General features: G+C 42.5%; 1 non-coding gene across 1 annotated transcript; it reads left to right on the forward strand.

Annotated features, from left to right (window-relative positions):
* The first annotated feature begins 2,147 nt into the window (after positions 1-2,147).
* LOC128700477 (uncharacterized) lies at positions 2,148-25,192 on the forward strand. The gene is made up of 3 exons (XR_011393843.1): positions 2,148-2,347; positions 22,371-22,477; positions 25,032-25,192. It is a non-coding gene; the product is annotated as an uncharacterized protein (transcript).
* The last annotated feature ends 749 nt before the right edge of the window (positions 25,193-25,941 follow it).

Below are 25,941 nucleotides of genomic sequence, written 5' to 3' on the forward strand. Positions count from 1 at the left end.
TTTGGAAGAAGGATTGAGCCCTTCCCCGCAATTTTGAGTCAGTCTTCCAAGGAGCTGGATTATTATGGGCCAGATGGTCCCCCCATCAATGAAGAACTGCACAGGAGTCACAACAGACTGGTGAACATCCTGGACAAATGGAACCAGGTGTGGCGCAGGGATTACTTGACAACCTTGCGGGAACATTTCTATGGTGCCGACCCCGAGGCGAATAAGATGATGCTAAGTGAAGGGGACCTGGTGCTGGTAGAATCCGAGGCGCCGAGGGCATACTGGCCTCTTGGCCTGGTAGTGTCAACCCACCCAGACAAGGCTGGGCGGTTGAGAATGGTGAAAGTGAGAATGAACGGTGTCGAGACTATAAGACCCATCAACAGGCTTTTGCCTCTCGAGGTCCACACGGTGGGACCGGGACATGAGAAATCAGACCAGAGGTTGAGCGAGCTGAGCGGCCGGACGACCCGTCGAACGGCGCTCGAGTCCAGGGCCCACTGGGGGGGCCTGCGGGAGGCAGACTTGATCTAGACTTAGCGCCTACCTTCGCCGGCCGGAGGATGTGGAAATTTATTTGGTCCAAATAGTTCCACAGCTCAGATCCAGCATGAGCGTCTGGTCGTCTGAGCCGAGCGACCCTTAAACCCTCCCAAACAAGCAAGGCATTCTCTGGTTGGCGGTTGGTAAGCTTATTTAATTTATAGATTTACTCTTCAGGGAAGGAGTAGGTAGGTTTACTGGTAATACACTAATATTAGGTTTACTAAGGCATCTGTAGATAATGATAGAGTAGACCTAAGACCTTAACATAGGTAGGAATAGGCCGATAATGTAGGCAAACATTAGGATAAGTTAGCTAGGGAGAACTGGCAGCCCTAGCTTGAATGGCGGGGCGCAGGTCACAAAGACAGAATAGCGTCCTTCTTACGATAGACTTCGACTGGACAAGACGTGCCGTGAACATCAGGCGGCGCCCCCACGTGTCTTCACATCTGAGACCTGGGGAAATCTGGTAGAGACACCTCGATGTACCGTAGATGATCTCCTCCATCAGCCCATACAGTAAGACGAGATATTCACCTTTTCCAGTAGGATCTGGCCAGTGACTTAGGAGATTGTGGATTGAGTTAACTGAGGGCTCGGCGTGCTACAGAGAGAGTATGCCCAGTAAGTACCAGCGTCTCAGAGTCGTCTGAAGCTAGCGTCTGAGTCTGCATAGTTATACTAGGGGATACATACCCTCTTGGATATAGGAATTTCTGAGGTGCAGGCAGGACACTAATAACGATTGAATATTGCAGGAATTAATGCTCCCGGTTGCACGTGATTCCCAAGGGGAAGTCCTAGGGGGCTAAAGCTAGGCTTAGGAAGTTGAAGATCAGGATATATGCTGCAACACCAAGTAAGTTAGTCCTTTATACGTGCATGCAGGCGAGGTTTCTTGCAATACCAATCATTTGTGAAAAATCTGTCCTATAAGCCACTTGTGAGGCTGAGGTACCCATCTCAGAGCTCGGTGTCAACAGAGTTTGCCAGGGTAGGCGACTCACTTGGAGGCAGCCCAGACAAAATTTTCACAATAGGTATGGGGTGACTACCACTCACACAGGATAGGTATGGGGTGACTACCACTCACACAGGATAGGTATGGGGTGACTAACACTCACACAGGATAGGTATGGGGTGCATATTAACGATATTAAACTAAAGATAAAAGTTAAAGATTTTATTTCTTTGCAATATTTACAATGTTTGATCGCAATTTTCAATTGTTAATACAAAGCTAGGATCATGCCGGGACATTACTGGCAGTAATGTCACAATATTAAATTCAGTGTTACTTTAACACTATAACTAAGCTGCTAACACACAAACTGTGAAAATTAATAATTCTTTAATATAACTTTATGATATTAGGTATAATTAACATCGTATTTTGCAAAATAACGAAAATATTTTCAGTGTTATCGCCGCCGGAAATATGTGCGCAGTATTTTATTTTATAATGTAGATAAATATGTATTAATTTATATTGATATAATTTTATTTAGTATATTTTCACGTTTTATTTAATATATTATGATGAATTTAGCGTATCTAGTAAGGAAATTAGTTGAAACGATTTTTGAAAAGTGTTGTTGTAGTGTTGTTGTTGTTGTTGTTGTTGTCAGGTGTAGTGACAACACTGATGAAGGTTTTATCTGCTGCTGCTGCTGGTGGTGGTGCTGCTGGTGGTGCACAATATTACTGACATATTACCTGCACTCTGCTACACTGACTCAACCTATACCACCCCCTCCATATTTGACATTTTGACTGAGTTACCAGCAAGGAAGGAAAGAGAGAAGAGCAGGTCAGTCGCAGCCATTATTATCCTGCACAACAAACACTCTTGTTGACACCACCATTATTGTTCTTTATTACTACCACCATCACTACTACTACCATTATTATCCTGCACAACAAACACTCTTGTTGACACCACCATTATTGTTCTTTATTACTACCACCATCACTACTACTACCATTATTATCCTGCACAACAAACACTCTTGTTGACACCACCATTATTGTTCTTTATTACTACCACCATCACTACTACTACCATTATTATCCTGCACAACAAACACTCTTGTTGACACCACCATTATTGTTCTTTATTACTACCACCATCACTATCCTGCACAACAAACACAATTGTTGACACCACCATTATTGTTCTTTATTACTACCACCATCACTACTACTACCATTATTATCCTACACAACAAACACTCTTGTTGACACCACCATTATTGTTCTTTATTACTACTACCATCACTACTACTACCATTATTATCCTGCACAACAAACACCCTTGTTGACACTATCATTATTGTTCTTTATTACTACCACCATCACTACTACTACCATTATTATCCTGCACAACAAACGCCCTTGTTGACACTACCATTATTGTTCTTTATTACTAACACCATCACTACTGCTACTGTGGAAAATTGCATTTATCTGAATGTAACTCATTATGTACATAACAGAAAATGATAAAGATAATTATTATTTATCAATGTTACATAGACAAGTAGGAATTTGGGACACCTAGGTCGCAAAAAATGTCCCCCTTCGATACCTACCACTGTCATAACCACAAGTTGCTTTGGACCTATTAATTAAATGAAATATACATACACCAGGAATACTGGTAAATATATAAATTTGTGGACTGTATATTAAAAATAATAAATGGTTATATATATACACAATTACATAACAGAAGGAAAATATATCTTAATATAACTCACCAATTTGACTGGATATTAAGTTTTATCATACTCAGGAAAACCTCACTAACTAAATTTATGAAAACACTGGCCAGAATTATATACAAATCTAGAGAGCTTATCTGAGGTTCCTGGAGCTGTCTTGTCCAGTCGTCTGATATCTCAAGTTATGCAGGAATGCACGTCCAACAATTTTGCCTCCTATTTGAGAGGTGTCAGCCCAATTTTAACCTCTAGAGCACGAAAATTTCTACTCATTACACCAACGTTCTAATACAAATTCAAAACCAAGATGGCGAGTCTCGTCTGCGCAGATGCAGGCTCTCCGTTTTCTATGACATAAATATTATTAAATACAGTATGGCCATCTATATACATATAAATACTGAATTTCTGGAAAATATATACAGTATTTTCCACAGCTACCATCAATCCCACCATCACTTCTAGTATAACTACCACTATCACTACCACCATCACTACTAATATTAACTAACACAACTTACTATTAGTGAAGCTTTGCACCGCAGACCTAGTGTTGATGATGGAGTCAGTAAGGTTGCTCAGGTACACATAAATACAGTTACATGAATTATACTTATAAGCGTGAGTGTTGGGATCAGTTGCTAAAAAGATTTAAGACTATTACAACACACTAATTTTAACACAAACACCATAACCTCTACACAAGTAGTGTATGTTTATGTCAGCCTGTTAATAGTGTTGTAATATGGGGGTTCGGGATTATAAATAACGCTACAGTTTATACTCTTTACTATAAATATATTCTGTATAAAAACATAAGGAATCTTTATCTTTGATATAGCTACATATTTTATATACATCATAATAACCCTACTGTCTCAGTGTCATATGTCACTGCCATCTTCGAGTGTCTTACGGCACTACTATTCCCAGTGTCATGATGCCTACTTCTATGTCACAAGACACCCTTGTCTCTGTGTACTGACGCTCCTTCTCTACCGTGTCACCTGACACCCTTTTCTCTGTGTCATACAACACTCCTCTCTGTGTCACACTACACCCTTTTCTCAGCATCATACATGCCTTCACTATCGTGTCACACGACACCGCATTATCCCCTTGTCATAACACTCCGTCTCTGTATTTCCTTTTCTTCGCGGCATCAGACTTCAACACTCCGAGTTACATGACCCTTTACTTGTGTGTCGTGTCACCTGACACTCGCCAGGTTACCACACCCTGAACTTTACTATACTTCTGTGTCTGTGTCACCTGACACACAATGCTCACAGGGTACAACACACACACACTGGCATTCCACAGTACTTGTCTGTGTCACCTCACACACAATGCTCATAGGGTACAACACCCTGACTCATACTTCAGTCTGTGTCACATGACACACGCTCACCGGGTTACACACCTTGGTGTTCCATGTCCGTCCTCTACAGAGACCCACGTGTCCCTGAGGTCCACAGAAGCCTAAGTCACCAGGTATCTGCTCCGAGGCAGTCTGGTGAACACATAACAGCCAGTAGATGTACACCGTGAGGCTGTCTGGTGAACACAATCACCAGCAGGTGTAGAGTCTGCTGAATACTCAGTCAGGCCAGCTCACCAGCAAGTGTATTCGGTAAAATCTGGTGAACACTGAAAGGCTAGTCATCAGCATGTGTAGAGTCTGCTGAATACTGACAAAGGCTGTCACCAGCAGGTGTAGTCTATGAAAATCTGGTGAATACTGACATTCAGCAGCAGGTGTATTCTGTCTGTGAGAGTCTGGTGAATACTGACATTCAACAGCAAGTGTATTCTGTGAGAGTCTGGAGAATACTGATATTCAGGCTGGCTCAGCAGTCCCCACATTGGGTGTGATGACATACATTGTGGTAACCCTGGCCGGCAGGTCAACTACCCAACCACTAGTGTGGTAGGAGGCCGCAACAAAGACACAGACAGGATATTGCAGCAATAAATGAATTCCAAAGGATAAGGGACAGAGTGCAGAGGTTTATAAAAGGAGCAAAGGCAAGGCAATATTGCATGAAAACTGCAGAGTACAAGAATAAACCCAGAAAGCTCTGGCAACAACTAAAACAGTTGGGGTATGGCCATAAACCCGTAGATAGATCTAACATAGTGCTAAATATTGATAATGAGATATGCCACGAAACAACTAAAGTGGCAAATATGTTTTAATTCATATTACACATATGTCACAGTGACACTAGTAAGTAAACTACTGGTTGCATCATATACCTTTAACACAGACTCTGATTAGTTTAAATCATTCTACACTATTAACTCCTCAAAGGAGGTTCCTTGACGCTGGTAAGGGGCTCTTGATCTAGGGAATTGGATCTGTGCTCTGGTTCCCTGAATTGAGCCTGAATACCTTCCATCCCCCCTCACACAAACTGTATAATCCTATGGGTTTAGTGCTCCCCCGCTATTTTAATAATCTACACTCATAAGGGTGTCATACCCGAACAGTTGCTAACTAGTAGGTGTATCTCATGGCTTTGTATGAAAGAACTAAGAGCACCTGTCTATATAACATCCCAGCTAATTTCCTAAAAGCTGGTGCCTCTGAAATGCTAACTCAGAATTGCGGGCCTCCAGCAGTGACAGCCTGGTTGACCAAGCAAGCACTAGACAAGCCTGGCCCATGGCCAGGCTCAGAGAGTAGAGAAACTCTCGAAACTCGTCAAAGGTAAAGGTCCCCATTGCACACACAATAAATTTGCCCACCATAAATACTGTTCCTGAGGGATTCAAAAAGGCCAGGTTTACTCCTATATTCAACAACTATTGACCTGTTAGTATACTCGGTGTAATATCCATAATTCTAGAGTGGGCAGTGTCTTAGTGACAAAAAACATTTCCCATAGTTACCAGTCAGGTTTTAAGAGATCTTATTAAACCGACACCTCCCTCATTAATTTGATGGATTACTTGAGAACCGAAATGTCGTTAGGGAATTTCATTGGTATGGTACCCTTAGACTTGCAAAAGGCCTTCGACATGGTCAGCCACAATATATTATGTAAGATGCTACAAGCTATCGGCATAGGTTCTGTAGAGTGGTTTAAGTCCTACCAGAGGAACAGGAAACAAATTGTCAAAATCAGCAACACAGAATCAGAACCCCTGCCATTAACATGTGGGGTTCCCCAAGGTAGTATTTTGGGTCCTTTACTCTTCCTGTGTTACATGAGTGACATACCTTTCAGTGTCAAGTGTAAGCTACTATCGTATGCAGATGATAGTGCTCTGTTAGTATCAGATAAAGGCCCACACAACATCACTAATGTACAATCACTAGATCTAGAGTCCTGTAGCAAATGGTTAGTAGACAAATTATCATCACACCTCAGGAAAACGGAAGCCATACTCTATGGAACGAAACATAAACTGAAAAGGGTTTACCTGGAGTTAACCTGGAGAGGGTTTTGGGGGGGTCAGTGCCCCGTGGCTTGGTCTGAGACCAGGCCTCACGGTGGATCAGGGTCTGATCAATCAGGCTGTTACTGCTGGCTGCACACAAGCTGACGTACGAACCACAGCCTGGTTGGTCAGGTACCGACTTTAGGTGCCTGTCCAGTGCCTTCTTAAAGAGACCCAGGGGTCTATTGGTAATTCCCCTTATGTAGGCTGGGAGGCAGTTGAACTGTCTTGGACCCCAGACACTTATTGTGTAGTCTCTCAATGTACTCGTTGCACCCCTGCTTTTCGTTGGGGGAATGTTGCATCTCCTGCCAAGTCTTTTGCTTTCATATGGAGTGATTTTTGTGTGCAGATTTGGTGTCAATCCCTCCAGGACCTCCCAAGTGTATATCATCATGTATCTCTCTTGCCTGTGTTCCAGGGAATACAGATCAAGGACCTTCAACTGTTCCCAGTAATTTAGGTGCCCTATCATGCTTATATGTGCCGTGAAAGTTCCTTGTACACTCTCCAGATCTGCAATGTCGCCAGCCTTGAAGGGGGCCATTAGTGTACAGCAGTATTCTAGCCTAGAGAGCACAAGCGATTTGAAGAGAATCATCATGGGCTTGGCGTCCCTAGTTTTGAAGGTTCTCATTATCCATCCTACCATTTTTCTAGCAGATGAGGTAGATACATTGTTGTGGTCTTTGAAGGCGAGGTCCTCTGACATTATCACTCCCAGGTCCTTCACATTACTTTTCTGCTCCATTGTATGGTTAGAATTTGTCGTATACCCTGATACATTTTTAATTTCCTCAAGTTTCCCATATCCGAGTAGTTGAAATTTCTCCTTGTTGAACTTCATATTTTTTTGAGTGGCCCATTCGAAGATTTGGTTGATGTCCGCTTGGAGTCTCACAGTATCTTCGATGGAAGTCACTGCCGTGGTAATCCGGGTGTCATCCACAAAGGAAGACACGGAGCTATGACTTAACATCTCTGTTTGTCAGAAATAAGGATGAGGAATAGAATGGGAGCGAGTACTGTGCCTTGTGGGACAACTTTTTACCGTGGCTGCCTGGGACTTGACTCTGTTTACTATTACTCTTTGTGTTCTATTTGTCAGGAAGTTATAGATCCATGTACCAACTTTTCCTGTTATTCCTTTATCCCAGTGTAATGGGGAACTCGTTATTTCTGTAAATTCAGTGAAATACCTGGGAATCCCCTTTGACCCAAGCATGTCAGAAGCACTAATAGGGAACACTGTAGTAAAGAAAGTGAATACCGGACTATGGCTCCTCTACAAACAGGCACAGTGCCTACCTACTGAAGCTCGTAGGACCCTATGTCTAGCTCTCATACAATGCATTATAAACTACTCTTGCTCTTCATGGTACTCTACCTTAAGAAAAAATGAAAGATAATCTACCAATTATCCAGAACAAAATGGTGAGATTCACTTTGGACCTGGGTTCAAGAGAGCATGTAGGCCAGGATGAATTGCAACAACTGGATATGCTGAATGTTGAAGACAGAGTAAAGCAACTAAATCTAAATTATGTTTATAAAATTGTTCACAACAAGTGTCCAGAATATCTTGCTGCCAGTTTTGTTAAGGCTGGGAACCAAAGCAATTATAATATTAGGGAAAGGGAGGACAACTTTGTAATACCTAGAGTCAGTGGTTAGACTTCATACATTTTATTGTGTACAGCAATAAAGGAATGGAATAGACTACCTGCACATGTCAAAGCCTGTCATAGCATGAGCCAGTTCAAGAAGAGAGCCAAAGTGTACCTAATGAATATGGCTACAGAAAGAGAGGAGAGTGATTTCTTGTATATCTAACATAGATGTACAGTAGTCTGATACTGTATTTAATGTCAGTGTATCTGATTATACCTACCATCCGATTTACGACCGAGCTCGGTTCCGAGAAACCGGTCGTAAGTTGAAATGGACGTAAGTCGAACTTTACTACTGAATAGCAACATCACATTTTTGTAATGACTTTGTTTTATTGTTTTATTTTGGTATTTCATGTTTTGCTTTACTTTTTATGCTGTTAGTACTGTATTTTATACTGTAAGGTTTAGGATAAACACTGTGTACAACACAAACAGTTGTTTATTTCCCAGATTTTTGGCATAAATCAGGGATACTCACAGATAGCACTACAGACCACTACCCTACCTTCCTCTTGACAAACATTAGTAAACCACCACTTGAATACAAAAAAGTTTCATTTAGACTCCATGATGAGGCCTCAATAAGGAAGTTCACAGCTGACCTAGAGACTGTTGACTGGCCTACAGAATTCTCCAAGGCCAGTGGTATTGATGAGTGGACAGACATTTTTCTTAACAAATTACTTAGACTATACAACAAACATTGTCCTATAAAAATGAAACAGATCACAAACAAACGGCTTGGTTGCCCATGGCTAACCAGCACCATTCTGAAATCCATTGATAAGAAACACCAATATGAAAAGCAATATAGACAGGGCTTAATACACAAAGATATTCTTAAACACTATTCATCAGTCCTCACCAAAGTAATAAAGAAAGCCAAACAACTATACTACTCCAGTAGATTCACTGACACAAGAGGAGATATAAAAAAGACCTGGAAAACACTCTCAGATTCTAGGGACCCACAAACTGAAAAAAAACAAGAATATTGTCCTAACTAAACCTAATGAAACACCACTGCAACCCACTGACACAGCTAACAAGATAAACGACTTCTTCTCAACCATAGGTTCTAATCTCGCCAATAAAATCCCACGTACCAATGCCCATGCCGGGGACTACCGAGATGGGAATTCCCAAATTCCTTCTGTCTTGCTCCAACTGAGCCCACGGAAGTCACCGAGATTATAAAGTCACTTAAAAATAACTCGGGGAATCTATCTCATGTCCCACCATTATTGTACAAGAGAGTGGCCCATGTCCTCTCGCATACTATCTCATTACTTTTTAACAAGTCACTAGAAACTAGCACCTTCCCGAAACTACTCAAGATGGCAAGGGTTACACCAATACATAAAGGTGGTGACTCTACAGATTTAAACAACTATAGGCCAATATCAAACTTACCATTGCTATCCAAAATCTTTGAGAAACTCGTGCACAGGAGACTATATTCATTTATAACGGCACAAAACATACTCAACCCCTGCCAATTTGGATTCAGGAAAAATAAAAGCACTAATGATGCAATCATAAAAATGCTAGATCTGCTTTACACAGCATTGGAAAATAAGGAATATACACTAGGAATTTTTATTGACCTAAGAAAAGCTTTTGACACAGTAGACCATGGCATCCTACTCCACAAACTTGACCATTATGATATAAGAGGCCATGTGCTTGCATATTTCAAATCTTGCCTTACTAATAGGTATCAGTATGTCACCATTAAAGAGACAGCATCAGCAACACAGCCACTTCATACTGGAGTTCTGCAGGGAAGTGTCCTTGGTCCCCTGCTCTTCCTCGTATACATCATTGATCTTCCAAACGTATCTCAACACCTGAACCCCATTCTCTTTGCCGACGACACCACATGTCATCTCTCACCCTAATCTTACCACCCTCAACACCATTGTTAATGAGCTGATCAAAATATCGACTTGGATGACAGCCAATGAACTTGCACTTAACGCTGACAAAACCTACTACATTATGTTTGGTAGCAGAGCAGGAGATGCGCAAATTAACATTAAGATCGACAACACTCTAATTGCCAGGCATAATGAGGGCAAATTCCTAGGCCTATACCTTGACAACAACCTGAACTTCAGCACCCATATCCGACACATAACCAAAAAAATATCCAAAATGGTTGAGATCCTCTCCAAGATACGATACTACGTGCCGCAAACTGCCCTTCTCACACTATACCATTCATTTATATATCCATACCTCACCTATGCTATCTGTGCTTGGGGTTCAACTGCAGCAACACACCTAAAGCCAATAATAACCCAACAAAAAGCCGCAGTAAGAATAATCACTAAATCCCATCCCTGGCAACACCCCCCCCCCACTCTTCATAGATCTAAACTTACTCCCTGTTCAGTACATCCACACTTACTACTGTGCAATCTATCTACAGGACCTTAAATTCCAATATTAACCTTGACCTAAAATGCTTTCTTGATAGTTGACAGAACCCACAGGCACAATACCAGACACAAACATCTCTATGACATTCCCCGTGTCCGACTAAACCTTTACAAAAATTCAATGTATGTCAAAGGCCCTAAAATCTGGAACACCCTACCTGAAAATTCTAAAACTGCAGACACATTCATCACCTTCAAAACTACCATCAGAAAACATCTTATCTCCCTGATACACCCTGTCAACTAATTATACGAATACCACCTGGTGGTTCACACTTACACTCACTCACCCATTTGACCATAAACAGAAATATCAATCTCAATCTCAAAATAATGAATCTTAACTAGTCATAAGTTGGCCTGTGATACTCCAATACTGAAACTATGTATAGTGCCAAAACAAAAGCATTCACATTGCTAAACTCACAAACTAGTATTTAGTCACTTAGCCATAATACCAACTTACCTCATAATTTTGTAATATTTTTTTTTATTTATTTATTATCACACTGGCCGATTCCCACCAAGGCAGGGTGGCCCGAAAAAGAAAAACTTTCACCATCATTCACTCCATCACTGTCTTGCCAGAAGGGTGCTTTACACTACAGTTTGTAAACTGCAACATTAACACCCCTCCTTCAGAGTGCAGGCACTGTACTTCCCATCTCCAGGACTCAAGTCCGGCCTGCCGGTTTCCCTGAATCCCTTCATAAATGTTACTTTGCTCACACTCCAACAGCACGTCAAGTATTAAAAACCATTTGTCTCCATTCACTCCTATCAAACACGCTCACGCATGCCTGCTGGAAGTCCAAGCCCCTCGCACACAAAACCTCCTTTACCCCCTCCCTCCAACCCTTCCTAGGCCGACCCCTACCCCGCCTTCCTTCCACTACAGACTGATACACTCTTGAAGTCATTCTGTTTCGCTCCATTCTCTCTACATGTCCGAACCACCTCAACAACCCTTCCTCAGCCCTCTGGACAACAGTTTTGGTAATCCCACACCTCCTCCTAACTTCCAAACTACGAATTCTCTGCATTATATTCACACCACACATTGCCCTCAGACATGACATCTCCACTGCCTCCAGCCTTCTCCTCGCTGCAACATTCATCACCCACGCTTCACACCCATATAAGAGCGTTGGTAAAACTATACTCTCATACATTCCCCTCTTTGCCTCCAAGGACAAAGTTCTTTGTCTCCACAGACTCCTAAGTGCACCACTCACTCTTTTTCCCTCATCAATTCTATGATTCACCTCATCTTTCATAGACCCATCCGCTGACACGTCCACTCCCAAATATCTGAATACGTTCACCTCCTCCATACTCTCTCCCTCCAATCTGATATTCAATCTTTCATCACCTAATCTTTTAGTTATCCTCATAACCTTACTCTTTCCTGTATTCACCTTTAATTTTCTTCTTTTGCACACCCTACCAAATTCATCCACCAATCTCTGCAACTTCTCTTCAGAATCTCCCAAGAGCACAGTGTCATCAGCAAAGAGCAGCTGTGACAACTCCCACTTTGTGTGTGATTCTTTATCTTTTAACTCCACGCCTCTTGCCAAGACCCTCGCATTTACTTCTCTTACAACCCCATCTATAAATATATTAAACAACCACGGTGACATCACACATCCTTGTCTAAGGCCTACTTTTACTGGGAAAAAATTTCCCTCTTTCCTACATACTCTAACTTGAGCCTCACTATCCTCGTAAAAACTCTTCACTGCTTTCAGTAACCTACCTCCTACACCATACACTTGCAACATCTGCCACATTGCCCCCCTATCCACCCTGTCATACGCCTTTTCCAAATCCATAAATGCCACAAAGACCTCTTTAGCCTTATCTAAATACTGTTCACTTATATGTTTCACTGTAAACACCTGGTCCACACACCCCCTACCTTTCCTAAAGCCTCCTTGTTCATCTGCTATCCTATTCTCTGTCTTACTCTTAATTCTTTCAATTATAACTCTACCATACACCTTACCAGGTACACTCAACAGACTTATCCCCCTATAATTTTTGCACTCTCTTTTATCCCCTTTGCCTTTATACAAAGGAACTATGCATGCTCTCTGCCAATCCCTAGGTACCTTACCCTCTTCCATACATTTATTAAATAATTGCACCAACCACTCCAAAACTATATCCCCACCTGCTTTTAACATTTCTATCTTTATCCCATCAATCCCGGCTGCCTTACCCCCTTTCATTTTACCTACTGCCTCACGAACTTCCCCCACACTCACAACTGGCTCTTCCTCACTCCTACAAGATGTTATTCCTCCTTGCCCTATACACGAAATCACAGCTTCCCTATCTTCATCAACATTTAACAATTCCTCAAAATATTCCCTCCATCTTCCCAATACCTCTAACTCTCCATTTAATAACTCTCCTCTCCTATTTTTAACTGACAAATCCATTTGTTCTCTAGGCTTTCTTAACTTGTTAATCTCACTCCAAAACTTTTTCTTATTTTCAACAAAATTTGTTGATAACATCTCACCCACTCTCTCATTTGCTCTCTTTTTACATTGCTTCACCACTCTCTTAACTTCTCTCTTTTTCTCCATATACTCTTCCCTCCTTGCATCACTTCTACTTTGTAAAAACTTCTCATATGCTAACTTTTTCTCCCTTACTACTCTCTTTACATCATCATTCCACCAATCGCTCCTCTTCCCTCCTGCACCCACTTTCCTGTAACCACAAACTTCTGCTGAACACTCTAACACTACATTTTTAAACCTAGCCCATACCTCTTCGACCCCATTGCCTATGCTCTCATTAGCCCATCTATCCTCCAATAGCTGTTTATATCTTACCCTAACTGCCTCCTCTTTTAGTTTATAAACCTTCACCTCTCTCTTCCCTGATGCTTCTATTCTCCTTGTATCCCATCTACCTTTTACTCTCAGTGTAGCTACAACTAGAAAGTGATCTGATATATCTGTGGCCCCTCTATAAACATGTACATCCTGAAGTCTACTCAACAGTCTTTTATCTACCAATACATAATCCAACAAACTACTGTCATTTCGCCCTACATCATATCGTGTATACTTATTTATCCTCTTTTTCTTAAAATATGTATTACCTATAACTAAACCCCTTTCTATACAAAGTTCAATCAAAGGGCTCCCATTATCATTTACACCTGGCACCCCAAACTTACCTACCACACCCTCTCTAAAAGTTTCTCCTACTTTAGCATTCAGGTCCCCTACCACAATTACTCTCTCATTTGGTTCAAAGGCTCCTATACATTCACTTAACATCTCCCAAAATCTCTCTCTCTCCTCTGCATTCCTCTCTTCTCCAGGTGCATACACGCTTATTATGACCCACTTCTCGCATCCAACCTTTACTTTAATCCACATAATTCTTGAATTTACACATTCATATTCTCTTTTCTCCTTCCATAACTGATCATTTAACATTACTGCTACCCCTTCCTTTGCTCTAACTCTCTCAGATACTCCAGATTTAATCCCATTTATTTCCCCCCACTGAAACTCTCCTACCCCCTTCAGCTTTGTTTCGCTTAGGGCCAGGACATCCAACTTCTTTTCATTCATAACATCAGCAATCATCTGTTTCTTGTCATCTGCACTACATCCACGCACATTTAAGCAACCCAGTTTTATAAAGTTTTTCTTCTTCTCTTTTTTAGTAAATGTATACAGGAGAAGGGGTTACTAGCCCATTGCTCCCGGCATTTTAGTCGCCTCATACGACACGCATGGCTTACGGAGGAAAGATTCTTTTCCACTTCCCCATGGACAATAGAAGAAATAAAAAAGAACAAGAGCTATTTAGAAAAAGGAGAAAAACCTAGATGCATGTATATATATATATATGCATGTGCGTGTCTGTGAAGTGTGACCAAAGTGTAAGTAGGAGTAGCAAGATATCCCTGTTATCTTAGCGTGTTTATGAGACAGAAAAAGAAAACCAGCAATCCTACCATCATGTAAAACAGTTACAGGTTTCTGTTTCACAGTCATCTGGCAGGACGGTAGTACTTCCCTGGGTGGTTGCTGTCTACCAACCTACTACCTACTAATATTTTAAATTTAAGATTTAATCTAAGTCTGCCCGAAATGCCTAGCCATGCTAGGTGTTCTAGTGGTACACTCTGTAATTATTTTACTACATGTAAACCACACAATAACCAAATTCTGTAAACTCAGCATTGTAATCCTTATAGAGAATAAACTTTGAATAAAAAACACGGTCGTAAGTCGAGTGGTTGTATGTCGAGCAGGTCGTAAGTTGGATGGTAGGTGTATATCTTACTCCTAGTATATTTCCTTTCATTATGACTACTTTTCACATAGTTAAGATACTTGCCTGTTTTCAACTTTTAAATATAATTAATACTTATCACAAGGACCCCAGTGGAATTAAGTCACTCTGACTCTTTTTGGGTTATCCTGTGTAATCTACACATATGCTGCTATGTATGATAATCTGTGGTGTAACTGTATTGATGTGTACCTGTACCTGAATAAAAACTAACTTACCTAGGATAACAAAAAAAGTCAAAGTGACTTATTTCCATTGCAGTCTTTGAGTTTCACTTGTGCAACACTTACATACCTTTGTGGAAATGTTTCACCATCCAGTGGCTTCCTCAGTCCAATACAGAGAAGAATGATGGAGGATCAGGGGTTTGAGGCAATCAGTCTCTCAGCCTGTAGTTTATGTGCTCAGTCCATCAATCTTGATGGACTGAGGGACTGATTTCCTCAATCTCTTGATCTTCCAACTTTTGTCTTTGTAATGGACTGATGAAGCCATGGGCTGGTGAAACGTTTCCATGATATGCAAGTGTTTCCTTCATCAGGCGTGGGTGTGCTGAAGCAGGTGTGGCTCAGTTGGTAGCGCACTCGCCTCACATATTGAGGTCCATGATTCGATTCCCAGTACTGGTGGAGACATTAGGGCGTGTTTCCTTAAGACACTTGCTGTCCATGTTCACCTATCAGTAAGTAGGTACGTATACTTGGGTACTATGACTCAAGAAATCGTAATGACACGATTGCGACGGGCTGGAGTTTTGAGACTCTATGACCGCGGGTTCAATCCCGGCCGGGGGTATGGTTTACTTGGGTACTAGTCAATTGGTGTGGGTTGCATCCTGGGGGATGAAATTGACCTAATTTGCCCAAAATGCTCTGCATAACGAGGTGCTTTCTATATAATATGTCACTGATGTTATCCAGGTCTGTATAAGTTGTATCTGTACTTGTACAAAGAGATTATTATTATTATTATTATTATTATTATTATTATTATTATTATTATTATTATTATTATTATTATTATTATAGTGTTGCTTCTGTGAGTCTAACTTCTCATCTTCAACTTCTAAACAAATTATAATTTTTTTTTCTTACTAGTCATTGAAAGTTTTAGTATTAAGTTTTACATTCAAATTGATTGCAGTATTGACTTCATCACAATTATGAATTTGGAAAAGGCATGTAATAGGTGGATAGGGGAGCAATGTGGCTAAAAATATCTAACCAAGACAGGACTCACAGCAGTGGTTTCAAGTTGGAAAAATTTAGACTTAAAAGAATATAGGAAAGCACTGGTTATGGATGAGTGGAACAAACTCCCAAGTAACATCACTGAAGCTGAAACCTTGTGTAGTTTTAAAAATAGGTTAGATAAATACATGAGTGGTCGTGAGTTGGGCCTGACTAGCTTGGGCCAGTAGGTCTGATGCAGTGCTTCTTTCTTATGTTTCTTATATTCTTAAGTACAGTGGACCTCCGACTTACGATATTAATACGTTCCTGAGAGCACATCGTAAGACGAAATTATCGTAAGTCAAATTAATTTTCCCCATAAGAAATAATGGAAATCAAATTAATCCGTTCAAGACACCTAGAAGTATGAAAAAAAAATTTTGCCACATGAAATATACATTTTCCTACACACAAAAAGGATACATGCACAATATATATTGTGCAAGTACTAGTGTACTAAATGAAGAATAAATGACACCTTTATTGAAGATGTAGTGATGAGTGATGAGACACTGTGTCCTGGGAAGGCCTTTTCCTCCTGAGTAATGTAGGTCCTGTTTGGCATTTTTCTTCCAGAACAGGCCTTATCACACTGTTTATGCCACTACGATTCTTAAATCTGTCAAACCAACCTTTGCTGGCCTTAAATTCACCAATATGAGCACTAGTTCCAGGCATTTTTTCCCGTTCACCTATGTGTTAGTCGACTGGTGTGGGTTGCATCCTGGGGGACAAGATTAAGGTCCCCAATGGAAATAAGTTTGATAGTCCTCGATGACACACTGACTTTCTTGAGTTATCCTGGGTGGCTAACCCTCTGGGGTTGTTTCTTGGTATTCTCGATAAGCCACACCAATAACAGTCTCTCCACATCTTCAAGTAGTACAGCTGACCATGGTGCAGCAGCAGCTGACCGTGGTGCAGCAGCAGCTGACCGTGGTGCAGCAGCAGCTGACCATGGTGCAGCAGCAGCTGACCGTGGTGCAGCAGCAGCTGACCGTGGTGCAGCAGCAGCTGACTGTGGTGCAGCAGCAGCTGACCGTGGTGCAGCAGCAGCTGACCGTGGTGTAGCAGCAGCTGACCGTGGTGCAGCAGCAGCAGCAGCTGACCGTGGTGCAGCAGCAGCTGACCGTGGTGCAGCAGCAGCTGACCGTGGTGCAGCAGCAGCTGACCGTGGTGCAGCAGCAGCTGACCGTGGTGCAGCAGCAGCTGACCGTGGTGCAGCAGCAGCTGACCGTGGTGCAGCAGCAGCTGACCGTGGTGCAGCAGCAGCTGACCGTGGTGCAGCAGCAGCTGACCGTGGTGCAGCAGCAGCTGACCGTGGTGCAGCAGCAGCTGACCGTGGTGCAGCAGCAGCTGACCGTGGTGCAGCAGCAGCTGACCGTGGTGCAGCAGCAGCTGACCGTGGTGCAGCAGCAGCTGACCGTGGTGCAGCAGCAGCTGACCGTGGTGCAGTAGCAGCTGACCGTGGTGCAGCAGCAGCTGACCGTGGTGCAGCAGCAGCTGACCGTGGTGCAGCAGCAGCTGACCGTGGTGCAGCAGCAGCTGACCGTGGTGCAGCAGCAGCTGACCGTGGTGCAGCAGCAGCTGACCGTGGTGCAGCAGCAGCTGACCGTGGTGCAGCAGCAGCTGACCGTGGTGCAGCAGCAGCTGACCGTGGTGCAGCAGCAGCTGACCGTGGTGCAGCAGCAGCTGACCGTGGTGCAGCAGCAGCTGACCGTGGTGCAGCAGCAGCTGACCGTGGTGCAGCAGCAGCTGACCGTGGTGCAGCAGCAGCTGACCGTGGTGCAGCAGCAGCTGACCGTGGTGCAGCAGCAGCTGACCGTGGTGCAGCAGCAGCTGACCGTGGTGCAGCAGCAGCTGACCGTGGTGCAGCAGCAGCTGACCGTGGTGCAGCAGCAGCTGACCGTGGTGCAGCAGCAGCTGACCGTGGTGCAGCAGCAGCTGACCGTGGTGCAGCAGCAGCTGACCGTGGTGCAGCAGCAGCTGACCGTGGTGCAGCAGCAGCTGACCGTGGTGCAGCAGCAGCTGACCGTGGTGCAGCAGCAGCTGACCGTGGTGCAGCAGCAGCTGACCGTGGTGCAGCAGCAGCTGACCGTGGTGCAGCAGCAGCTGACCGTGGTGCAGCAGCAGCTGACCGTGGTGCAGCAGCAGCTGACCGTGGTGCAGCAGCAGCTGACCGTGGTGCAGCAGCAGCTGACCGTGGTGCAGCAGCAGCTGACCGTGGTGCAGCAGCAGCTGACCGTGGTGCAGCAGCAGCTGACCGTGGTGCAGCAGCAGCTGACCGTGGTGCAGCAGCAGCTGACCGTGGTGCAGCAGCAGCTGACCGTGGTGCAGCAGCAGCTGACCGTGGTGCAGCAGCAGCTGACCGTGGTGCAGCAGCAGCTGACCGTGGTGCAGCAGCAGCTGACCGTGGTGGAGCAGCAGCTGACCGTGGTGCAGCAGCAGCTGACCGTGGTGCAGCAGCAGCTGACCGTGGTGCAGCAGCAGCTGACCGTGGTGCAGCAGCAGCTGACCGTGGTGCAGCAGCAGCTGACCGTGGTGCAGCAGCAGCTGACCGTGGTGCAGCAGCAGCTGACCGTGGTGCAGCAGCAGCTGACCGTGGTGCAGCAGCAGCTGACCGTGGTGCAGCAGCAGCTGACCGTGGTGCAGCAGCAGCTGACCGTGGTGCAGCAGCAGCTGACCGTGGTGGAGCAGCAGCTGACCGTGGTGCAGCAGCAGCTGACCGTGGTGGAGCAGCAGCTGACCGTGGTGCAGCAGCAGCTGACCGTGGTGGAGCAGCAGCTGACCGTGGTGCAGCAGCAGCTGACCGTGGTGGAGCAGCAGCTGACCGTGGTGGAGCAGCAGCTGACCGTGGTGGAGCAGCAGCTGACCGTGGTGCAGCAGCAGCTGACCGTGGTGCAGCAGCAGCTGACCGTGGTGCAGCAGCAGCTGACCGTGGTGCAGCAGCAGCTGACCGTGGTGCAGCAGCAGCTGACCGTGGTGCAGCAGCAGCTGACCGTGGTGCAGCAGCAGCTGACCGTGGTGCAGCAGCAGCTGACCATGGTATGATAATATTTTGATAGTACATGTATTTCTCACCCTTTTTACCACAGGGTTGGCACTAGAAACTTTCTTTGGGCCCATGGTGACTTATTTAGCAGTTACAAGCACTAAAAAAAATGGAATAATACAAAATTTATCAAATGTATGCATGCAACCGTTTCTGCCCCGGCTTGTAAACAATGTCACACTAGCTCAGCTGAGGCGCTCAGGCCAGACAGATGCGTGGACGTGTACGGGACGAATGCTGCAAGTAGAGTTTTTCAGTGTATGTCAGGGTCAAATTTTTACGCTGACAAGCATCGTAAGTCGGTTTTAACGTAGGTTGAGGACATTGTAAGTCGGGGGTCCACTGTATAGGGAATAGGTGATGGTTACTGAAAGCAGTTAAGAGTTTTTACGAGGATAGTGAGTCTCAGGTTAGGGTATGTAAGGGAGAGGGGGATTATTTCCTGGTAAAAGTAGGCCTTAGACAAGGATGTGTGATATTACCCAGGATAACGTGGGGGATGGTTAGCCACCCAGGATAACCCGGGGGATGGTTAGCCACCCAGGATAACCCGGGGGATGGTTAGCCACCCACAATAACTCGGGGGATGGTTAGCCACCCAGGATGACCCGGGGAAGGTTATTCATCCACCCAGGATGACCCGGGGAAGGTAATTCATCCACCCAGGATGACTCGGGGGAAGATTATTCATCCACCCAGGATGACCCAGGGGAAGGTTATCCATCCACCCAGGATGACCCGGGGAAGGTTATCCATCCACCCAGGATGACCCGGGGGAAGGTTATTCATCCACCCAGGATGACCCGGGGGAAGGTTATTCATCCACCCCGGATGACCTGGGGGAAAGTTATTCATCCACCCTGGATGACCCGGGAAAGGTTATTCATCCACCCGAGATGACCTGGGGGAAGGTTATTCATCCACCCTGGATGACCCAAGAAAGTCAGTGCACCATTGAAGAATGTCTTATTTCCATTGTGGCGACCCACACCAATCGACTTGCATCCAAATACCTACTTACTGCTAGGTGAACAGTGACAGCATGTGTAAGGAAACACGCCCATCATTTCCACCCGTTCCAGGAAATGAACCACAGACACTTGGTGTATGAGGCAAGCATTGCTAACTGAGCCACAGGAAGTATAATTTGATACAGTTGAGAGCTGAGAAGAAATTTACTTTTCATGCTGTGTACACTATGTGAGATTAACACATGTGATGTCAGAGATACATACATGTATTTGCTTCATGTATTGTGTCACTGAGTTGTGTTGTAGGTCACCATCAACAGGTTTAGATCTGGGTTTGAATTTACATTAAGTGTTGTTGGGAATATTGTGTAATCACTTAAAAGCTATTGTTAAAAGTCACTTTATTAACTTTCTGTGATATTGACAGCAATATACAGTGGACCCCCGCTTAATGATCACCTCCAAATGCGACCAATTATGTAAGTGTATTTATGTAAGTGCGTTTGTACGTGTATGTTTGGGGGTCTGAAATGGACTAATCTACTTCACAATATTCCTTATGGGAAAAAATTCGGTCAGTACTGGCACCTGAACATACTACTGGAATGAAAAAAGTTCGTTAACCGGGGGTCCACTGTACTATTATGTCAAACAAAACCTGAACCTGGCTGTCTTCATCCAGTTCTGTCTCTGTTCCTCCAGCTTTCTTTTAACCCCCATATATTATTAGATGCTAATAATTTAAGTAACAATACCGCTCTGCTAAACTTTACATCATTTGTGATTTTTATTGTAGATTAACTTGGAAAATTTTAAATATAATACAGGCCAAGTTTTGACTGAGATGCTATGCATTCTTTGGATCTTCAGTTTATTGTATATCCTGTGCATTAATGCTGAAATTTAGGTTAGTATCTGCATTTGTACTTGACCAACATTAGTAACTTTCACAAATGTTATGGCAAATTGTCTTATTAAAATTTCCAATCAATTGTTCTTGCAAAAAACTCTTGAAGTAGTTATTAGTTTCTTTGAAATGCTCTGCATAATAAAGGGCTTCTTGATAGTTGTGACAGAACCCACAGGCACAATACCAGACACAAACATCTCTACGACATTCCCCGTGTCCGACTAAACCTTTACAAAAATTCAATGTATGTCAAAGGCCCTAAAATCTGGAACACCCTACCTGAGAACTCTAGAACTGCAGACATATTCATCACCTTCAAAACTACCATTAGAAAACACCTTATCTCCCTGATACACCCTGTCAACTAACTACACGAATACCACCTGGTGGTTCACACTTACACTCACTCACCCATTTGACCATAAACAGAAATATTAATCTCAATCTTAAAATAATGAATCCTGTGATACTCCAATACTGAAACTATGTACTGTGCCAAAACAAAAGCATTCACATTGCTAAACTCACAAACTAGTATTTAGTCACTTAGCCATAATACCAACTTACCTCATAATTTGTAAAATTTTAAAATTAAGAATTAAACTAAGTCTGCCTGAAATGCCTAGCCATGCTAGGTGTTCTAGTGGTACACTCTGTAATCATTATTTTACTACATGTAAACCACACAATGACCAAATTCTGTAAACTCAGCATTGTAATCCTTATAGAGAATAAACTTTGAATTTGAATTTGAAAAATGTTACTTTTACCAAATCAGCTGTAAACCTTATTGTAAGAAGTTTGGTTCTGTTGGCATAATATATACAGTATCTTGATTTCACTATGAGCCTTGTGAGTATAATAATATATTTCTTGACCTGTTCTATTAAGTATAACTGTACTGCTTCTTATAGTTGTGCTATTGGTTAACCACGGACTATTTAATTTTCTTGTCGTCTTTCTGATATTTAATGGACAATGTCTATTGTATTGGTTCTTTATTGTGTGAAGGAATATGTGAACACTAGTTAATGTGGTTCATACAACAGTTTGCGTGTGGCCAGCAGTAGCAGCCTGGTTGATTAGGCCCTGATCTCCCGCGAGGCCTTTTCACAGACCGGATTGTGGGGGCGTTGACTCCTGAAACCCTCTCCAGGTAATATCTTGGTAATATTGTGCATTTGTCTCTTCCAGTTAATGCTGCTCATTGCTACTATAAAGTTATTCACTGATGACTCATTATGAAGCCTAGAGGAGTTTTTACTAATTTCATGGAGTAATTTTGGTAAGTTAGTGACTAGGAAGGTGGGGTAGTGATCAGTAGTATTGTCAGTAGAGTATTAGGTAAAAGGATGCATGTACAGCTAATTTGACATTTTATTGTGGCACCATTTTGCTCTCCAGACATTAATGCTTTGAATTATCTTTATTCGCTATTTCAGGTACCATTGCGCAAAATAAACAGCTTTGTCATTTCTGAGGTATTAGCAAGAATTATACTCAAAACAATAATCCCTGGCACTAGCAAAAGAGTGCATTTTACAGCTACTGTATGTAGAGTTGTGTGGTAGTGACTGTGGTACTAGGAAAAAAAAAGTGCTATTTACAAGTACATGGAGTTATGAGGTAGTGCCTATGCTGAGGCTGGCTCAGTTAAGCCAGAGTTTTTGAGGAAAGTGATTATTGCATTTGCAGGTTATATCATACCTTCTTCTTTCATCTGTTATCCTAATAATAATAATTTATCCATCATGTACAAAGCAGTGGTGATGCATATTACCATTACTCGGGTGAAGATGTCTCAACCTGAATAAAAGACCTTGATGCTCTTTTGAGACATTCGTTTACATAGTATTCTTTTTCTCTGGTTTATTGATGAATGAATGAGAACTTTTCTTGAGCAATAATTGTCATTTACCTCCTGGTTTGCCAGGTATCTCTGCTTTCTTTATTTCTATAGGGCCTTTTGTGGTGTGCAGTTAATCTTCTTATCACTTGGAGAGTGGAATCTCGATAGATATTTCAGTCTATAGAACCTGGTTGCAGGTTGTTGTTGATAATAACATCTGTGAGCGGCTGCTCTTTGCAGATGCTGTATTATCAGGTTGTTTCTCCATTTGATCTGCTCATTTAATAAGATCAGTAAACTTTTGTTGTTTCTATGTGCTTTTTTCTCCAGTATTCGTTAGTTTTATCAAGTTTTTGTTTACAGCATTTCACTAATACAGCAGTTTTTAGTTGTACCCAACAACGAATATATTCACCACTCGCTATTTGCTTAGGACAAAAATATTTTAAGATAAGTAATGTGTGTATTTAAATTTTTTATGCTTAGCTCTATTGTTCACTTTATATATGATAGTGTAAACATATTACCAGGCTTTTTTATGTTTTTGAAAGTGAAAAAAAGGCTATGATTCACTTTACAGTGATATTTGCTTTACAGCAGTAGTCCGGAACCTAGCCTGCCGTATAAGTGGGACCCTCGTGTAGCCTACTTTCTTACTGACACTTTTGATTGTGTTTGGATTGCACTGATCTTATCTTATAATGCTTGCTGGTCAACAACAGCTGTCAATGGTTTTCCTATCTCATTTGTAAGTATGGTTTCAAGTTTGTTAAAAGCTGTTTGGAGGACTTCATATTTTACATTCATACTCTGTTTTCTGGGTTCTTGACCACTGGTGATATTAGCAAGGGTTGGGTTACCTTGAAATGATGACAAACATCATTGAAAGAAGCAAGTAGATAGAGCCTAGTAGGTAGCCATGTTGGTGGTTAAATCATGGTCAGCTGGGCTGGCTGTCTCCCCTGAGGTTGCTGAAAGGAAAAATGGGTGGAAGATTGTGTTCACCTGTGGTCGATTGGCTCTTTAATATTTTCTGGTGCTGGTCCTCCCATATTTACTTGTGACCATGAGTGAGGTGATTAATGTGTCGGTGGTGTGGAAGATGTCTTGCTCCATTCATTATGTCATTGTTCAAGTAACCGGTAATAATTTTATTTATTTGCTGTTATCGTCTTTCTTTTGTGTGGGTGACTAATTTATTGTGGTAACTTAGATGAGTGTTTGGAAACGACTGTTACTGAGGTATACCACCAGTGTTTGAGAACGACTGTTACTAAGGTATATCACCGATGTTTGGGACAACTATCACTGAGGTATACTACCAATGTTTGGGGAGAACTATCACTAAGGTATACCACCAATGTTGGGGACAAATATTGCTGAGGGATACCACCAGTGTTTGGGACAAAGGTTGCTGAGGTATACCACCAGTGTTTGGGAAAAACTCACTGAGGTATACCACCATTTTTTTTATTTTAATTTCCCCCATTAGAATGAGCAGATTTTCAACTGACAGAATTTTCTGTCTGTTGTTTACTCTCTCTTTAAGACATGAAAATTAACCTTGAATATAACCATCATCCTTCACCAAAGACATTCATTAAGTTACAGCTCTAATAAGTTTACTGAATCTTGTTCAGTGACAGCCTTGCATTGGTCCAGGGTGGCTTTGCTACTGCTAATTTCATTAGAATTTGTAACTCTATTACCGTGGGGCACACCTGTTGGCCAGGCAGGGCCAGCCCCAAGTGGGTTACCTCTACCACAGTTTCTGAAGCCTAATTTTTTTTTTCCCCATAGGTTCCCAAATCTGAAGAAATTCTCTTAATGCTTGGCTGACTTGATTTACCAATGATTTCAGGAAACTGTACTGTTGACTCATTGATGCTGCTGATGGTACTGTAATATAACCAGTAGTCTTCTGCTCTGGGATCCTGCAAGAATCTTCCCCGGGTGGCCAGTCAAACAAGCAAGTTGGACAAGGACTCTGCATGAATTTGGTAAATGCATTATGTTCTTAAAGTGACACTTCACATATACAACAGCTTCCAAGCTACCGTAAAACACCTCATTTCCCTCATATGATCCTAGTAACATTTATGCTGAAAAACTCTTTTGAATTCTTTCAACCTCAAAAATTAATAAAACTATGTATTCTTAACCCTTTCAAGGTTTCTGACGTACTAGTACGGCTTACGCACCAGGGTTTTTGACGTACTAGCGCCCTCAAATCTAGTGAGAGAAAGCTGGTAGGCGTACATATGAAAGAATGGGTCTATGTGGTCAGTGTGTGCAGTATAAAAAAATCCTGCAGCACACAGTGCATAATGAGAAAAAAAAAACTTTGACAGTGTTTTTGGTTTAAAACAGCGACTTTGCACTGTATTTTCGTATGGTATTTATGATGGTATTCTAGTTTTCCTGGTCTCATTTTATAGAACGGAAGACATATTACAGAATTTGAGATGATTGTGATTGGTTTTACAATGAAAAGTACCTTGAACTTGAGCTCAAAGTAGCAGAAATCTTTGATTTTTGCCAAAGTTCAAAAGTAAACAAATCATGCTATGCGTCCAATACACGTCAACTGATGAGTCTAATATTCTTTCACAAGTGCTCTGATATTATTTATACCATTTCTACACTAATGCAATAGTCTGCATAACAATAAATCTATTTTTTGTGAGAATAAAAATTCAAAGTGGAAAGCAAAAGAATGTAAGAGGGGCATGGGGATGTGACTAATGAACAGAGGAAATGTTATTTTAGTG

This window comes from Cherax quadricarinatus, chromosome 65 (genome assembly GCF_038502225.1).
Source record: "Cherax quadricarinatus isolate ZL_2023a chromosome 65, ASM3850222v1, whole genome shotgun sequence".
Lineage (NCBI taxonomy): Eukaryota > Metazoa > Arthropoda > Malacostraca > Decapoda > Parastacidae > Cherax > Cherax quadricarinatus.